We start from the raw sequence: 16,134 nt of genomic DNA on the forward strand, positions 1-16,134 counted from the left end.
GTATCTGGATTCCTGCTTGGATGGGCTGTTGATCCTGATGCATTCTGTTTCTTAATTTGGACTCTTCTAATTCTTTCTGTAATTCTAATATTTGAATTTTAAATTTCAGGTTTTGACATTCAAATTCATGTTTCATTTTTATCTCTTGCATGTCAAGCCTATGAATGATGTTCAAGTAAATGTTGGACATTTTTCCTACATTTTTCTCTTCGAATACAGAGTTACTCATTTTTAATTCGGCGTTTTCTAAATTCTCAGTTGGGTTCTGTTGCGTAGCGGTTTTTTCATTTTTCTGATTGTGTCTTAGTAATGTCACTGTGTTTTGAAAATCACGATTTTCGGCTTCCAACATTTGTATCGTGGCCTTACAGTCAGCAAGTTGTTGTTCAAGAGCTGATTTTGGGGTTTGCTTTTTAGTTTTCTGATTTTTTGGTATTGCAATTTCTTCTCGAGTAATCACATTGGAGGTAGAATGTAACATCTTGTTATTCTTATTTGCAGTTTTTGATATCTTGACGGATTCTAGTTGTTCAGTTTCTGGTCTTATAGTAATGACGTTCATTTGTCCATGCGTATGCGGAGACTTACTTGCTACGGTTTGTTCACCTGCTTCACCTATGTTACGTTGTTCTTCACTGTCTGGAATATGGCTGTGTGATCTGGTCTCTGATCGTCTAAGGACTGGAGGAGGTGCAGTTTTCTGATCGACTACTACATGGATAGAAGATTGAGCGTTCAGACATTCCTTTTCATCATTCGAATTGTCATTGTTATGGGGAGTTATAGCACTAGTATTCGGATTGATATTATCAGCTATCTTCACTACAGTGTGTGGGCTAACAGATCTAGTTTCTGCTTCATCAGATATGTCTTCATTGATTAGAACTTGCTGAGATGTGTAATATATTTCATGTTCATTTTCATCGAGCAGCACATGTAAGCTACAATCAGCATTGTCATATGTAGGTGAATGGTTGTTTCTTATTTCAGGGTCTTCATCATCAAGGCATTTACACAATATGCATGTATAGTCATTTTCACAGTGTTCATAGTTTATGCTTTTTTCATGGCACACTCTATGGATCCATTTTCCACATAACATACACTCTATGCTGGTCTCACCTTCTGTACCTTCACTACAGACCGTGCAAGGGAAATCTTTATCGTCTTCCTCTGTACAACGCCCGGTAGAGTCATCCAAATTCATCATACCAGTAACATCCTCCTCCGGTGCCTCATGATATTTCAGCTGAGGTATGTGTAATGTTCTTGACCTATGTTTCTCAAAGCTAGCAATCCTGATCTGACTATCATCTGCTATCTGTTGTTTCTCTTTAATCTGTAATGACACTTTCGAGGTACATGTTTCATTTTGCTGGTCAAAAAATGCAGAGCAAACATCATAGATCATACAATTAAGTTGTTCTATAAAGTCATATTTTTCCAGCATTTTACTGATCTTTGGAAAGTCATCTGTAATAAAAATCTTGTACATATGTCCATTTACATCTATTTTGTTTGTAGTGTTGAAGACATTTACACGGAAAAGTTGCCGACCACCTTTTTTCAATTTTATCAAACAACTTTTTCTACAATTATTTCAGACTCAATCCCTTTAGCAGTTGAGGCCCTTCTCTATATTTCACATTGTTTGTCCTCACAATTTGCGTAATATTCAAATGTTTGTGATTTTAGCACCTCATATGCAGCAGACGATAGTTTTTCTATGACAAGGGTACCATGCTTGTCACTTACCTCCATCTTCTTCTGCGGTATAGTTGCACCGAGTAACTTTTTCTGTATGGTCTTTTTGGGGTTAACCTTGTAGTGTAGTTTCTCAGTTTTATTATCCTGAGTAGGAGTGTAGATGTTTCTGGGGACTCGCAGTCTTTGGGTCCTCTCGAAGCCTGTGTTTTTCACCAGTTGCATCGTGACTGTCTGGATCGTGCGTGTCTATGGAGTGCTATGTACCAAAGTACGGATAAGTAGCAAATAAATGGGTATAGCCAAAAGTGACCTAGTTAAAATTATATAATTACTAGTTTGTTTACTGTGCTTTGACACTGAGTAATAATTTATAGAACTTTTTCATATAGCAGTGTTATTTTGAAATGTTCGCAAACACAACCTGCAAAGAATCACAAGTATATAAACAATATAATGCCAGTTCGTTCAAAATAATGTGATCCGGCCTCGCGACTTTAGAATTAATAATTGTTTATGTCACAGAACTGATAGTACACTGGTAAGCACACAAGCAATGGGACACGCTGTATTGGACTACGAACCACTCTCTTCCGCCAACCTTCAATGCCACGTCACCGGAGTACAGCTACTCATGCATAAAAATTAAAACCTAAAACCTTTTCACACGACATCAATGTTCATAGAAGACGATAAGAACAGGATAAAAACAAGTTAAAACATTCTTGGTCCTCTTAAAAACTATGACTGTTTAACTAAAAAACAAGATGGCCGATATTGGGAGCGCGTGTTTTTCAACACTCAAACCATGAAAAACATTCTTTTCTCCTTTCAGGCGCTTCAAACCGGACAACAAACGTGAATATATACAGTACCTCAACACAATATGTTAGTTAAAAAACTATTTCAAACAACGTTAAAACGTTAAAACACTAAAACTTGTTAAAAATGTGTGCACAAATTTTTTGCGTCCGCTCTCTTCAAATCCTTCCCTTCATCTATGCTAGAATAATCTCTAAACAGAAATCTTTTGATTGCGCGGACCTTATAGAGAACATTTGAAGAAATTCATTAAGTTGATTTCATTTGCTTTCTCTTACAAACTTTCGGTAGACTAAATATTTATACATTTATCCTTAAGAAGTACCTTATAAAGAGCACAGTTCTTTCCCTTGTTTGCGAAATAACGACGAGAAAACAAGGTCAACTGTAAACAAAGTGCAGTCTCTGGATTCTTTTAAAATTTAGTGTGGCCATTCTTTGTTGTGCTGGATATGCTCTTTGTTAAAACAGAAGAGATGATTCTTACTGAAAAAAATCTGATACGAAAGGTTAGTCAGATAGATCTATATTTCAAACTGGAATTGCTGGAGCAAACTGGAAAACATGGATGGATAATACTGGGAAGACAGGCATGTGTATTGAAGCTTACACATCTGAATTTACAGAAACATAATCAAGGAGTTTCCTGACAGGAATTCAATTTACTGGAAGGGTATCTTTGATTATGTTTAGTGCGTCACTGAATTACAAATTGAATGTCCTATCATGAGAAGAACATCAGCAATGTCCTTTGTAAAGAAGGTAGTATTTTTATAATTTCATTTACTGATTAATAATTTGGAATGTACAGTACAGTATGGTTTTAGAAGTACATTTGTATTAACAAAGGTCTCTGTAACTTGTATTCACTTGTCGCATTTCTAGATTATAACAATCAAGATCATGTTTTTACCATGTTTATATTTATACTTGTGTGCCAAATAAAAAAAAACAACAACAGATTTTTACTCATAAATTCATTTAAAATGAGAATCTTTTTATCTGTGATAAATTAGCGACAACATTGTCCATGAATGCTTCATTTCATTTGAGACAATAGGCATTTGCAATAATCATAAAGTATGCTGCTACACATATTTTTTTTTTTGTTCAATATTTAAAAATGCATGGATTGCTAAAATATATACCAGTTGTGGTTAGTTCTAAATACAAAATGTGAGAAATTGGGATCTATCCTGGGTCATTGGTATGGGGTCATTGGTATGACAATCGGGCACTTACATAACCTGAATCACTTTACATGCTTTACCAACATGACTGAAATATTTGTGAAAAAGGTCAGTCACTCATAATATAATTATACATAATGCCATTCACTTATGGAAACTAATGCATCAATTTAAATTCATGAAACAGTTCTACACATCTGACTAAATGTACATATGAACAAAACACAGGGAGAAAGCAAACCATTTTTAAATGTTCCTATTTTCAGGAAATTATATTTAACTTGAATCATAGTGTACTGTAGGTTGAATCATGTCATGATGACACAATTTATTCTTGCAAGTTCCTAATACTTATGCTATTAAAATTATGTGTCCATATACTTGAAATTAAATTTCTGTTAAAATTTCTAAAAAAAGCTGTAAAAATTGTGTTATTCAATTGTTTTTCATGTGTTTTGGAAAGATACACAATTATGAGAATATGTTAAATCTGTTTTTTTCAGTTCAAATCTATTAGGTTTTTTTCAATTGATTTTTGAACACATACACTGCTACCATACTTGTCCGCAAGAAGCTTTATTTAGCGCAAAACAAACAACTTCTTTTGAATTCATATTGTCTTATAAGTTATGTTTTTGACAAATAAATTAATGTTAATATTATGCGTAAATATGGTGTTCAAAGTGAAGAAACAAAAAAATTGAATTGTTTAAATCATTTGATTGCAATGGTAGTAAATGCTTTACACAACACAAAAATTGTCTATTGTCTATCTTATTTATTTATTTGTACAAGTTTATGCATTTAAAACATTAAAAAATACATTTACTTATAATAATGAAGACAGTATATCTTATAATAATCTTTCCGAACAAAAAATTGTATAAAATAAGTGAATGTTAAAAAAAAAAAAAGAGAAAACTTGCAGCATTGCTTTTCACAATATAAGATACAATAAAGTGGGTTTTGCAATGTTTACAGCGTTATTATAGAACTTTAAATGGTATAAATGGACATTACTGTATGTACAAAAACACAGTATAGAGTTTAAAGAAATGTGTTCAAAGATAGTTGAAAATAAAATCGATTGTTGATAATTTTTTGTCAATCTGTGTGATAACCTATAAAGAAAAAAGGTTCTAATTTAAAATAACTTCTTATGACATAACAATTTTTATTTGAACATATCAATCAAAATGCATTTAATGTGTCCATATGGTTTATAGGAAACAAAAAAATAATCTTAAAATTAGTAATTAAATATTTTAGACAGTAAAGATTAACAATTACCTTGATTAAAACTTGACACCTTTTTCATGGCAACTGCATTTATAATAATAAAATAAAAGATTTTGAATGTTGATGATACCATATATAAAACAAAATGAATTGATTTTATATTGTATCCATGGTTTGTGTTCTAAATTTCCTTTGTAAAAAAAAACTTAAAACTAATAAAAATTATTGTAAAGCAAACAGAAACAACAAAGTTTTGCCATTAATATTATATCAATATTGATTACAGCAGATTCAATCTGATAATAAAAAATAAAACTGTATGCATTTTACATGTGTAACTTACCAAAAACAAATCTCATTGGTTTAAAAGTCCTAGTGTTTTTACAGGTTTTGTATAAAATGACATATTTGGTACATTTCAATACATATTTTCAGTAAATTTACTTCAACAGTCAAAACTTTTCAAACCTTTAAAATTAGCCATTATGAATATTCAGATAACTTAAGTTTAAGTTGTTATTATTCTGTAGGATTTAAAAAAAAAGTAATTACCGGTGACAGTATTTGCTGAATGTATTAGACAATTAAAAGTAATATTAATGAACTGTTTGTGGATAAATTTTTCAACAATAACCATTTTTTTTGATTGCCGAGTTAGCCAAATGTGTGACTTGACCGTTACTTCCAGATAATAATTGCAGCGCCTAAAAAAATGGGGATCGACTGGTCATTGTTTGCCCGGTACTTCTTTAAAGTACCTGAGGTACTCTTAAGTACACTACATTGTACCCTGGGTACGAAAAATACTAAATACATGTGCACTAAAATGCACTTAGCCAATATTTAGAATGTACCAGAGATTTATTCCGCCTAAAATCTGTCATAAAACGCACTTCTGAATACCAAACAAAATCCTCTTTGAACAAAACCTAACTCAGTATGCTTTTTTGAGTATGAGTTTCGATAATAATTAATATCATCGCTGAGGCCCTTTCACAGGATATAAACATAAAAATAATTTATTTGAAAATAGAGTCAACAACGGCAGATTTAGCCAAAATATTCCTGGATCGTTTTAATATATTTTCTGTACCCAGGGTATATTGTAGTGTACTTAAGAGTACCCAGGGAACTTTCAAGTAGTATCAGAGGCGACAAAGACCAATCTAACCAAATAAGTATCAGAGCGGATAAAGACCAATCTAACTCGACTGAGAGAATCTGTCGACTGGTTGTATCCAACAGTCTCTACAGTAAAGTATATTTTACGCAGTTTTGAAAAAATTATAAATGCATGATATTCTTTCCAAAGAAATGGATCTTGACGCTGACCTTCTGCTTAAACTGTAAATGCGACAATCAACAATAAAGTGACAACCATATACACATGTATTAGAAGCGATGTTGGCATATCAATCAATATTAGCACAGATTACTGTATAATTGTCATTCATGGACACAGCAGTATTATATCAATGCAACTGTTAACAAACACGTAGATTATACAATGCTTATACATAATTCCTTACAAAAAAGTAAACTGTTACCCATGTTTACAATGAATCAATATTCTATCACTCAGCAAACGTCACATTCGTTGAGTTCAACTTGTCTTGTGATGGGTAGAGCCTTGTCCAAAACGAAACGAAAGTTGAATGAATTGTCAAAAGGAAAATCGAACAAATCATAACAACAATCGATTCGAACATATAAAAATTCCTCTTTTAGCAAAACTTCAATCAACAATCGTACACAATAGATCCTGCACAATCAACGCAGGATTTCCGTTACAGTATCTTCCCATGCCCTGCCATATAGTAAGATCTAAATATAGATAAGGTTTAAATTAACTTAAATGATGTTGCGCTCGTAGATTTCGTAAGCTAAAATATTTATTGGCACTATTATTCCCTATAAATTCGATGCAAACGTGCGGTTCTCCGAAAATTCGTTGCATACGCCGCCATATTTACGTAAAATAACTGAGTTACGCGAGCCTTTGAGCAACCGTAACTTTACGTGCAAACTTACGGTAAACGTAACTTTACGAAGTTTATAGAACGCTACTAGCTTTAAGTTTTGCACTTACGTATGCTTTTTGAACGTACGTTGTTCTAAGAAACGGCCCCCTGGTCCTCTGGAACACCGGCTATTCTGAGGTTATTACGTCTGCTACACTGCTCGATGTTGTTAGCGAACTCGTCGTGGCTTATTGAATCGTCGGCTTTCGTGCGTTGAAGAGCTTCATTTTCTGTTTTGAGCTCCTCGATTTGTTTGTTTTTTTCTGCGGCACTTTCCTGTTTCAATAAGTCAATTTCGCGTTTGTGTTCAAACACATCACTCTCCAGAATTTCTATTCGTCGAATGACATTTCCCAAAAGCTTATCTTTTAATTGCTCGACAGTTTCTTTTATAATTTCTTTAATAAAAGCTGAATCGTCTTTTGTTAGTACGTGTGATAATTTATGGCTTATTTCTTCTAATCGTTTTTCGATTGATAATCCACTTATGTCGCCATTTTCGTTTTGTGCGTTAGTTATACAAGTTGTCACAGTTTTCTGCTTTTTGGGATCAGGTTTATTTTGTTTCAATTTGCTTTTGTTATGTTTATGTTCGTTTTTTTCAAACACGGAAGTTTCTAGCAAGCTGTTGTTGGCAGAAGTTCACTTGCGGCGGACGACAGTGTCCGCTTTCCTGCGTTCATTTTTGCTGACACGAGCGTTTTTTGAGGCGTGAAATTGGATCTTGCGGTAAATGCGTACCTTATGCCAATATATTAATATAATTACACTGTTGAATTCACAAGTATTACTCCTTCAAGCGTGACGATGATCCGCGTATACAGAGCGTGACGAATGAACGGTATTCTACCACCGCTCAAAATAGCATTATTTGAAAATAAAAAATACCCCACCCAACAAATTTGCTTTGAAAACTTTAGAGTTCGATCAAAGTTCTTATTTTGTTTTACATATTTTCATACGTACATTTTATATAGTTCAGTCCTTTATAATCACTAATCGGGCACTTTTTTCACTTTACCTTACACTGATTGTATACGCTATTTTGAAATTAAAGTTTACATTTTTTGTTCTACAGTTTTTCTACAGTTTATACCGGAATACTTAATGCTTGTGCGTACAATGTCTTCTCAGGTTAGCCTGTGGCTAATCAGGAACGACACTTTTCGCTTTTATGGATTGTTGCGTTAAAACGAGGTGTCTTAACGAAAAATCCAGTGTAAACGGAAAGTGTCGTCACAGATTAGCCTGTGCGGACTGCACAGTATTACCTTGGTCGTCACTATATGTACATACATTTAGTCCGTTTTTTTCCAGAATAAGGCTCATGAAACAAATGACGAATTCAAGTTAAAGGAGACGTTTTTATGATATGGCTTTTGTTGATATCATTGTTTGATAGATATATTACGTTTTCGAGATTAAAAATTCAGTCACTCGCTTACAGCATTAAATTAAAATAACAATCCAAAAATAACAATATAAATGCACTTTTTTAAAAGTTGCCATGGACGCATGTTGAAAAAGTAATTGAAAAGTGATCGGTTCAGTGCTAGGTTGTAACGTATGCCTATAAGATATTCCTTTTAGTTTATACGTACATCAATACCGTACAAATGATAATGTTGAGCATTGTAGGTTAAATTCATAAGACCATACATCTATTTTCAGAGCAGCACACGCCCGAAGTTCCAATATATATTAACATTGCAATGATGGAATTGTTTTAAGTATTTTTTTGTAATTCAGTCGCGATCAGAAAAAACTGGGTTACATGCATGTGAAATGAAAGTTTCGTTCCCGATTAGCCTGTGCAGTCCGCACAAGCTAACCAGTGACGACAAGTGCCGCCATAACTGGATTTTTGACTGTAAAATACTTCCTTTAAACGAAAAATTCTAGGAAAAAGGCGGAAAGTGTCGTCCCTGATTAGCCTGTGCGGACTGCAAAAGCTAATCTGGGACGACACAATCTGCACATGAATTGAGCCCAGATTTCTTAAATTTTCACAAACCCTTCGATGTTCGGAGGAAGGTCGTATTACCCGGAATAAACTATACTGTCTGTGTATGTATGCATGTATGTATGCATGTATGTATGTATGTATGTATGTATGTATGCATGCATGTATGTATGTATGTATGTATGTATGCATGTATGTATGTATGTATGTATGTATGTATGCATGTATGCATGCATGCATGCATGCATGTATGCATGTATGCATGTATGTATGCATGCATGCATGTATGCATGTATGCATGTATGCATGTATGCATGTATGTATGTATGTATGTATGTATGTATGTATGTATGTATGTATGTATGTATGTATGTATGTATGTATGTATGTATGTATGTATGTATGTATGTATGCATGTATGCATGTATGCATGTATGCATGTATGCATGTATGTATGTATGTATGTATGTATGTATGTATGTATGTATGTATTTAGACCTTGCAGTCAAGGATAACCCATGAAAGTGCAAGTACTTATTTCCAATGGGGTCCTTTGGTTTTTGCTGAAGAGACAGCAAGCAGAAGAGACAGTATTGGGTTACAAGGAATCTCAGTATATAGCACCGATACACACGAGAATTACCTGGGTTTCATACCAGTACATCTCTAGTTGGGTGAGAAACACTTGAAGCATTTCTGAAATGTCCAATGCCCCGACCGGGAATTGAACCGGGGACCTCTGGAATGATAGACCAGAGAGTTGCCACTCGACCACCGCACCACCCAACTGTCATAATTTTTTGTTAAAATAATCAGATTCAACGAAACATACAATTTTATGCCAAAATGTTATATATTTGAGAAATAAAAAGGAACAAAACAGCAAAAACCTTACTTTACAAATCTTTAACGCAAATGCGCATGACGTTATTATTAACACGTCAAATATTAAAATAATTCCCCTAAAAATGCAGTGTCGTAGCGATAATATTTCACTATTTGATGTAAACAGTTTGACGGAGAGGTATGATAAAAAGAAATACTAACCTGGTACAGAGAATACCGTGATCACGGTGCTTTGTTCCGGAGTCTTTCGTGAATATTTACGACAGATACAAGTACATGTAGTTTGCCGAAAATGTCATTTACAAAACAGCTAGGACCCCTGACTGGGAATGCAATTAATAAAACTTGCATGGATCGAACCCTGAACATTCAAGGACAAAGGGGAGCGTCGATGTCCGCTGTCGTCAACATGCTTCGTGCATACGGATTAACAGAGGATGACATCGACGCAATCACAAGTGCACCACCAGGATCTTCATCCTATGACGTTGTATTCCAGAACAAAGATAAGAGACTTACGTTCATTTCTTCAGGTAAATCTGCCTCTCTCACTAACCAAAATGTTAAATATCACTTTTATGTGTAGAAAAGAGGAGGTATAGAAACTTACCATTCACATCGTTGAGTGATGGAACCTTGATTCTTAAACTACTGTGCAGAGTAGAGGAGGTACAGAAACTTACCATTCGCATCGATGAATGATGTGAACCTTGATCCTTAAAGTACTGTGTAGAGTAGAGGAGGTATAGAAACTTACCATTCACAACGGTGGGTGATGTGAACCTTGATCCTTAAAGTACTGTGTAAAGTAGAGGAGGTATAGAAACTTACCATTAACAACGGTGAGTGATGTGAAACTTGATCCTTGAAGTACTGTGTAAAGTAAAGGAGGTATAGAAACTTACCATTCACAACGGTGAGTGATGTGAACCTTGGTCCTTAAAGTATTGTGTAAAGTAGAAGAGGTATAGAAACTTACCATTCACAACGGTGAGTGATGTGAAACTTGGTTCTTAAAGTACTGGGTAGAGTAGAGGAGGTATAGAAACTTACCATTCACAACGGTGAGTGATGTGAACCTTGATCCTTAAAGTACTGTGTAGAGTAGAGGAGGTATAGAAACTCACCATTTACAACGGTGAGTGATGTTAACCTTGATCCTTAAAGTACTGTGTAAAGTAGAGGAGGTATAGAAACTTACCATTCACAACGGTGAGTGATGTGAACCTTGAACCTTTAAGTACTGTGTGGAGTAGAGGAGGTATAGAAACTAACCATCCACAACGGTGAGTGATGTTAACCTTGATCCTTGAAGTACTGTGTAGAGTAGAGGAGGTATAGAAACTTACCATTCACAACGGTGAGTGATGTGAACTTTGATCCTTTAAGTACTGTGTAGAGTAGAGGAGGTATAGAAACTTACCATTTACAACGGTGAGTGATGTGAACCTTGATCCTTAAAATACTGTGTAGAGTAAAGGAGGTATAGAAACTTACCATTCACAACGGTGAGTGTTGTGATCCTTGATCCTTCAAGTACTGTGAAGAGTAGAGGAGGTAAAGAAACTTACCATTCACAACGGTATGTGAAGTGAACCATTATCCTTGAAGTACTGTGTAGAGTAGAGGAGGTATAGAAACTTACCATTCACAACGGTGAGTAACGTGAACCTTGATCCTTGAAGTATTGTGTAGAGTAGAGGAGGTATAGAAACTTACCATTTACAACGGTGAGTGATGTGAACTTTGATCCTTAAAGTACTGTGTAGAGTAGAGGCGGCATAGAAACTTACCATTCACAACGGTGAGTGATGTGAACCTTGATCCTTAAAGTACTGTGTAGAGTAGAGAAGGTATAGAAACTGACCATTCACAACGGTATGTGATATGAACCTTGGTCCTTAGAGTACTGTGTAGAGTAGAGGAGGTATAGAAACTTACCCTTCACACCGGTATGTGATGTGAACCTTGATCCTAAAAGTATTGTGTAGAGTAGAGGAGGTATAGAAACTTACCCTTCACAACGGTGAGTGATGTGAAACTTGATCCTTTAAGTTCTGTGTTCAGTAAAGGAGGTATAGAAACTTACCATTCACATCGGTGAGTGATGTAAACCTTGATCTTTGAAGTACTGTGTAGAGTAGAGGAGGTATAGAAACTTACCATTCACAACGGTGAGGGATGTGAACCTTGATCCTTAAAGTACTGTGTAGAGTAGAGGAGGTATCGAAACTCACCATTAATACGGTGAGTGATGTGAACCTTGATCCTTGAAGTACTGTGAAAAGTAAATGATACTGGAAAACTTACCATTCACGTCGTAGAGATATTAACACTTTCGTCTGATATTCAAGATTCAGAGCAGAATATGCACCTTAACTAACCATTCACGACGTAGTTAAAACATTCATTAGACCCTCGATATACTCTGTAGTAAAGGGACTGCAAGTTAACATACCGTTCACGACGTCGATTGACGTAAACACTTTCGACTGAGCCTCGATGTATTGTGTAGAGTAATGGATGCACATAAACTCAAGCTCTGTGTCCCGAACTTCGACGTTGGAGACGGTCAAATTTGACGTCAATAAGCCATCATATCTACAAAAGTCGTAAGTTCGAATGAACAATCTTCGTAAATGTTTCGTAAATGTTATTCACACAATTTTGAGGACATTGTGAATATTTGATCCTCTATACTGAGTGTAATGAGTGGGAAGGTCAACACGACTGTGCTTTCCAAGGTTTAAAAAACGGATTCTGACACCAATCATCCTTTATGTATATATATAGTGCCAGTTACGCGGTCTCGGTAGTTTTCAGACTGTACTTACGAGGTCAATATAAAAAACGGGGTCTATATACAACCCCGCATTCTAGGCTCCTTTAATTACTATGAGGGGGGTGTAGGGGAGGTAATGCAATCAAATGTCACAATAAGGTCTTAAATCGAAAACCACAATCACGTCTGAAATTGAAATTGTATATACCTCGCAAATAAGTTCGCTATATATTTCCTTGTATAAGACGTTAAATAAATGGCGTGTTCATAAATAACAATATATAAGGTACCCTTATATACCTTAATTCGTGTTAATATCGGATAAAAAAGGGTATGGAGATACACGTGTTTAAAGTGGGAACCCCATGACCTATTTCTAAATCAGAGACCCCGTAACTGGTCATATGTGTGAATATATATATATATATATATATATATATATATATATATATATATATATATATATATATATATATTCACACATATGGCCAGTTACGGGGTCTCTGATTTAGAAATAGGTTATGGGGTTCCCACTTTAAATACATGTATCTTCATACCCTTTTTTATCCGATATAAACACGAATTAAGGTATATAGGGGTACCTACTATTATTATTGTATATAAATACGTCATTTATTTAACGTCTTATACAAGGAAATATATAGCGAACTTATTTGCGAGGTATATACAATTTCAATTTCAGACCTGATTGTGGTTTTCGATTTAAGACCTTATTGTGAGATTTGATTGCATTACCTCCCCTACACCCCCCTCATAGTAATTAAAGGAGCCTAGATTGCGGGGTTGTATATAGACCCCGTTTTTTATATTGACCTCGTAAGTACAGTCTGAAAACTACAGAGACCGCGTAACTGGCACTATGTATTGGTATATATATATATATATATATATATATATATATATATATATATATATATATATAGATAGATATATAGATATATAGATATATATATATAATTAAAAAAATAGGCATTAAAGCGCGTCAATTCTTTTTAATGGAAAAAAACATCCAATCTTATTATTAAGATTTTTTTAACTCAAAATGTGTATACAGACGTGAAAAGAAAATCGTGCTGAATATTACTTTGAATACACAAAAAAATCAAAATGCAATTGATTAGTCATAGTGCCAAATGAAAACGCTTGAAATATCTTATGCAGTTTTTATGGAAACAATATCGGAAATAGGTATATTGCAAAATACACCAAACAAAACATGTGATAAACAATTAGGTCAATAAATATTTTATTCTAGTTAACTCAAGGGAGTGTCTTCTTGGAAAAACTACTTATACCGTATACCGCGCTTTCTTGTTATTTACAGGTTTTACCTGGTAGACGCACCCACATTTTTCGAAAATGAACATATGAACATTTGTCATAATAATGTGCAATAATTCAAGTGATGCATTTTTTTCTGTTGTTTTTTTCACCAAAAAGAATTATTAAGTCACTGCTCACATAAGGTTTCCTGGTCTTCTTCCGATGGTATCCATGTTTTCCCAACAGGGTCCTTAAAAACGCAAGTTTCTTCACAAGAAATATTTTTCTGGAGAAACCCTGCAGAGAGGTTATGGCAGACATGTGTAAGTTTGTATAAATCCTTTAATTATTGTAGTGGCTTGAACATTAAAGCAGTTTTTCTCCCCTTAATGTCTGAACAAGGCCTACTTCAGGGAGCCACATTTCGCTCATTTTTTAAGAAATTTGTCAGGATTTTTTCTACATGTAGGCCAATACCTTTGTTATCAATATTAATACACAACTGTTTCAAATCGGACTTTGAAATTTTAATTTGTCCAATTTACTTATCCTATGTAAGTTCAAGCTAAAATACCGAGCACTGCTCCAACGGTATTACACTGCTCACAAGGTATCGGGTTTCCTGGGGTGGGTTGGTAGGCCTTTACAAGTAGGGAAAGTACTAACATTTCGATCTCTGTTTGCGCGATTCTGTCGTCTGCTGCAGAAACTTCAACCCACGTCTGATTAGATTAAATTTCCGGCAGTGCGCGCGCATTTAAATCGTCCGGTGTCGGAAAAATCAGCATGGTTGAATGCAATAGTGGCATAACGTTCCAAAAATAGAATGTCGGATATATCCTGCTGTAGAAGTTCCAATGACTGAGATTCTTCGTCATATTTATACCAGAGGGTGTCTAATAGTTCGGCATTGTCGAGATCACAACACTGCAGTTCTTGGTATTGACCATACCGGACGTACACGTACTCTGAAAGATATAAATTCAGATAGCTGATTACTATGTTAAGCGCATAGAGATTGTATTCTCATAGAGCCGGATACTAGTATACGAGATGCTGAATATATCATGGTCCAAACACACATGTAATATTCATACTTAGAAAACACCTAAAAAAGGTAAAAAAAACACACACTATTTACGTTAACTAATTATGAGGATTGGCAAAGCGCACATTCGTTGACTATAATATACTGTTTTTTTCTATTACCTGTATTATATGTTCAACGTTAACGTTCACATTTGTGTGTGTGTGTGTGTGTGTGTGTGTGTGTTTACGATTATTTTTGTGAAACAAATCAAAGATGTATAACTTTACACAATTAACTAGTCAATTGACCACTCGTTTGTTAAGAACATTACATGTATGTGTTGTATACTCATGGACAATTGTCTGTTGCATAAACAATTAACTGGTAATCTGTTATAACTCTAAAATGATAAATCACTAGATGAAAATTACACGTAGATAGTACGCCTAGTTGAAGTACACATGTAAACGCGTGCTATACGCAAATCCGCATTTGTTGTAATGGTAAGAAGCGATACAATATTTATTAAAGTCCATGTTAACATACATACGAATCAATCAAAGCGCTGAAGGCACTGAAGATGTACGCTATTGCATAATCTTAGACGCAACTCAGTTTTCAAAACAATGTTATAGCTTTTTGTATCGCAAGTTTGAAATGAAAACAACCCATTCACATTTATAAAGAGTGTGTCCTAAAGCTAAGGTCGAGATGTGGGTTCACTGTTTATCCTAATATTTATGTTATAGAGATAACTTAGACAAAATAACAACAATATGTCTGTTTATTCGCAATTGGTTGCTGCACTGGCAACCAGCTTTAGAATTTCGGTTGCCTTGCTAAAGAATAACAAGCCTAGAATCATGTACATGTTGTGTTATGTGTATCTAATACTTTATTTATTTTCTGCATCATGTCTTGTTGTGAGCCGGAATTGAATCATTTCCTAGGCCTAATTGATCCACCGTCGCCAATTTGTATTTTATGTTTAATTGGATTGAGTTGTTTCAAGCTTTGAAAAAGCTAGTTGCCCTGGTTTTTAGCCCAACTCGTTGCACTTGACATTGCAGACGACAGCAATAATTTCGCACTGTTTATTAAAACACTAGTTTTACACTGCATACATGTGTTGTGAATTGTTATTATTACGCGGTTGTAAAAAGGGGTGTAAATCAGCTCTATAAATATACACGATAAAATATACATGCACTGGAATTATATTGGCACCGCATCAAATTGTTAACGGGTATTGT

The sequence above is a fragment of the Dreissena polymorpha genome, chromosome 6 (genome assembly GCF_020536995.1).
Source record: "Dreissena polymorpha isolate Duluth1 chromosome 6, UMN_Dpol_1.0, whole genome shotgun sequence".
Classification (NCBI taxonomy): domain Eukaryota; kingdom Metazoa; phylum Mollusca; class Bivalvia; order Myida; family Dreissenidae; genus Dreissena; species Dreissena polymorpha.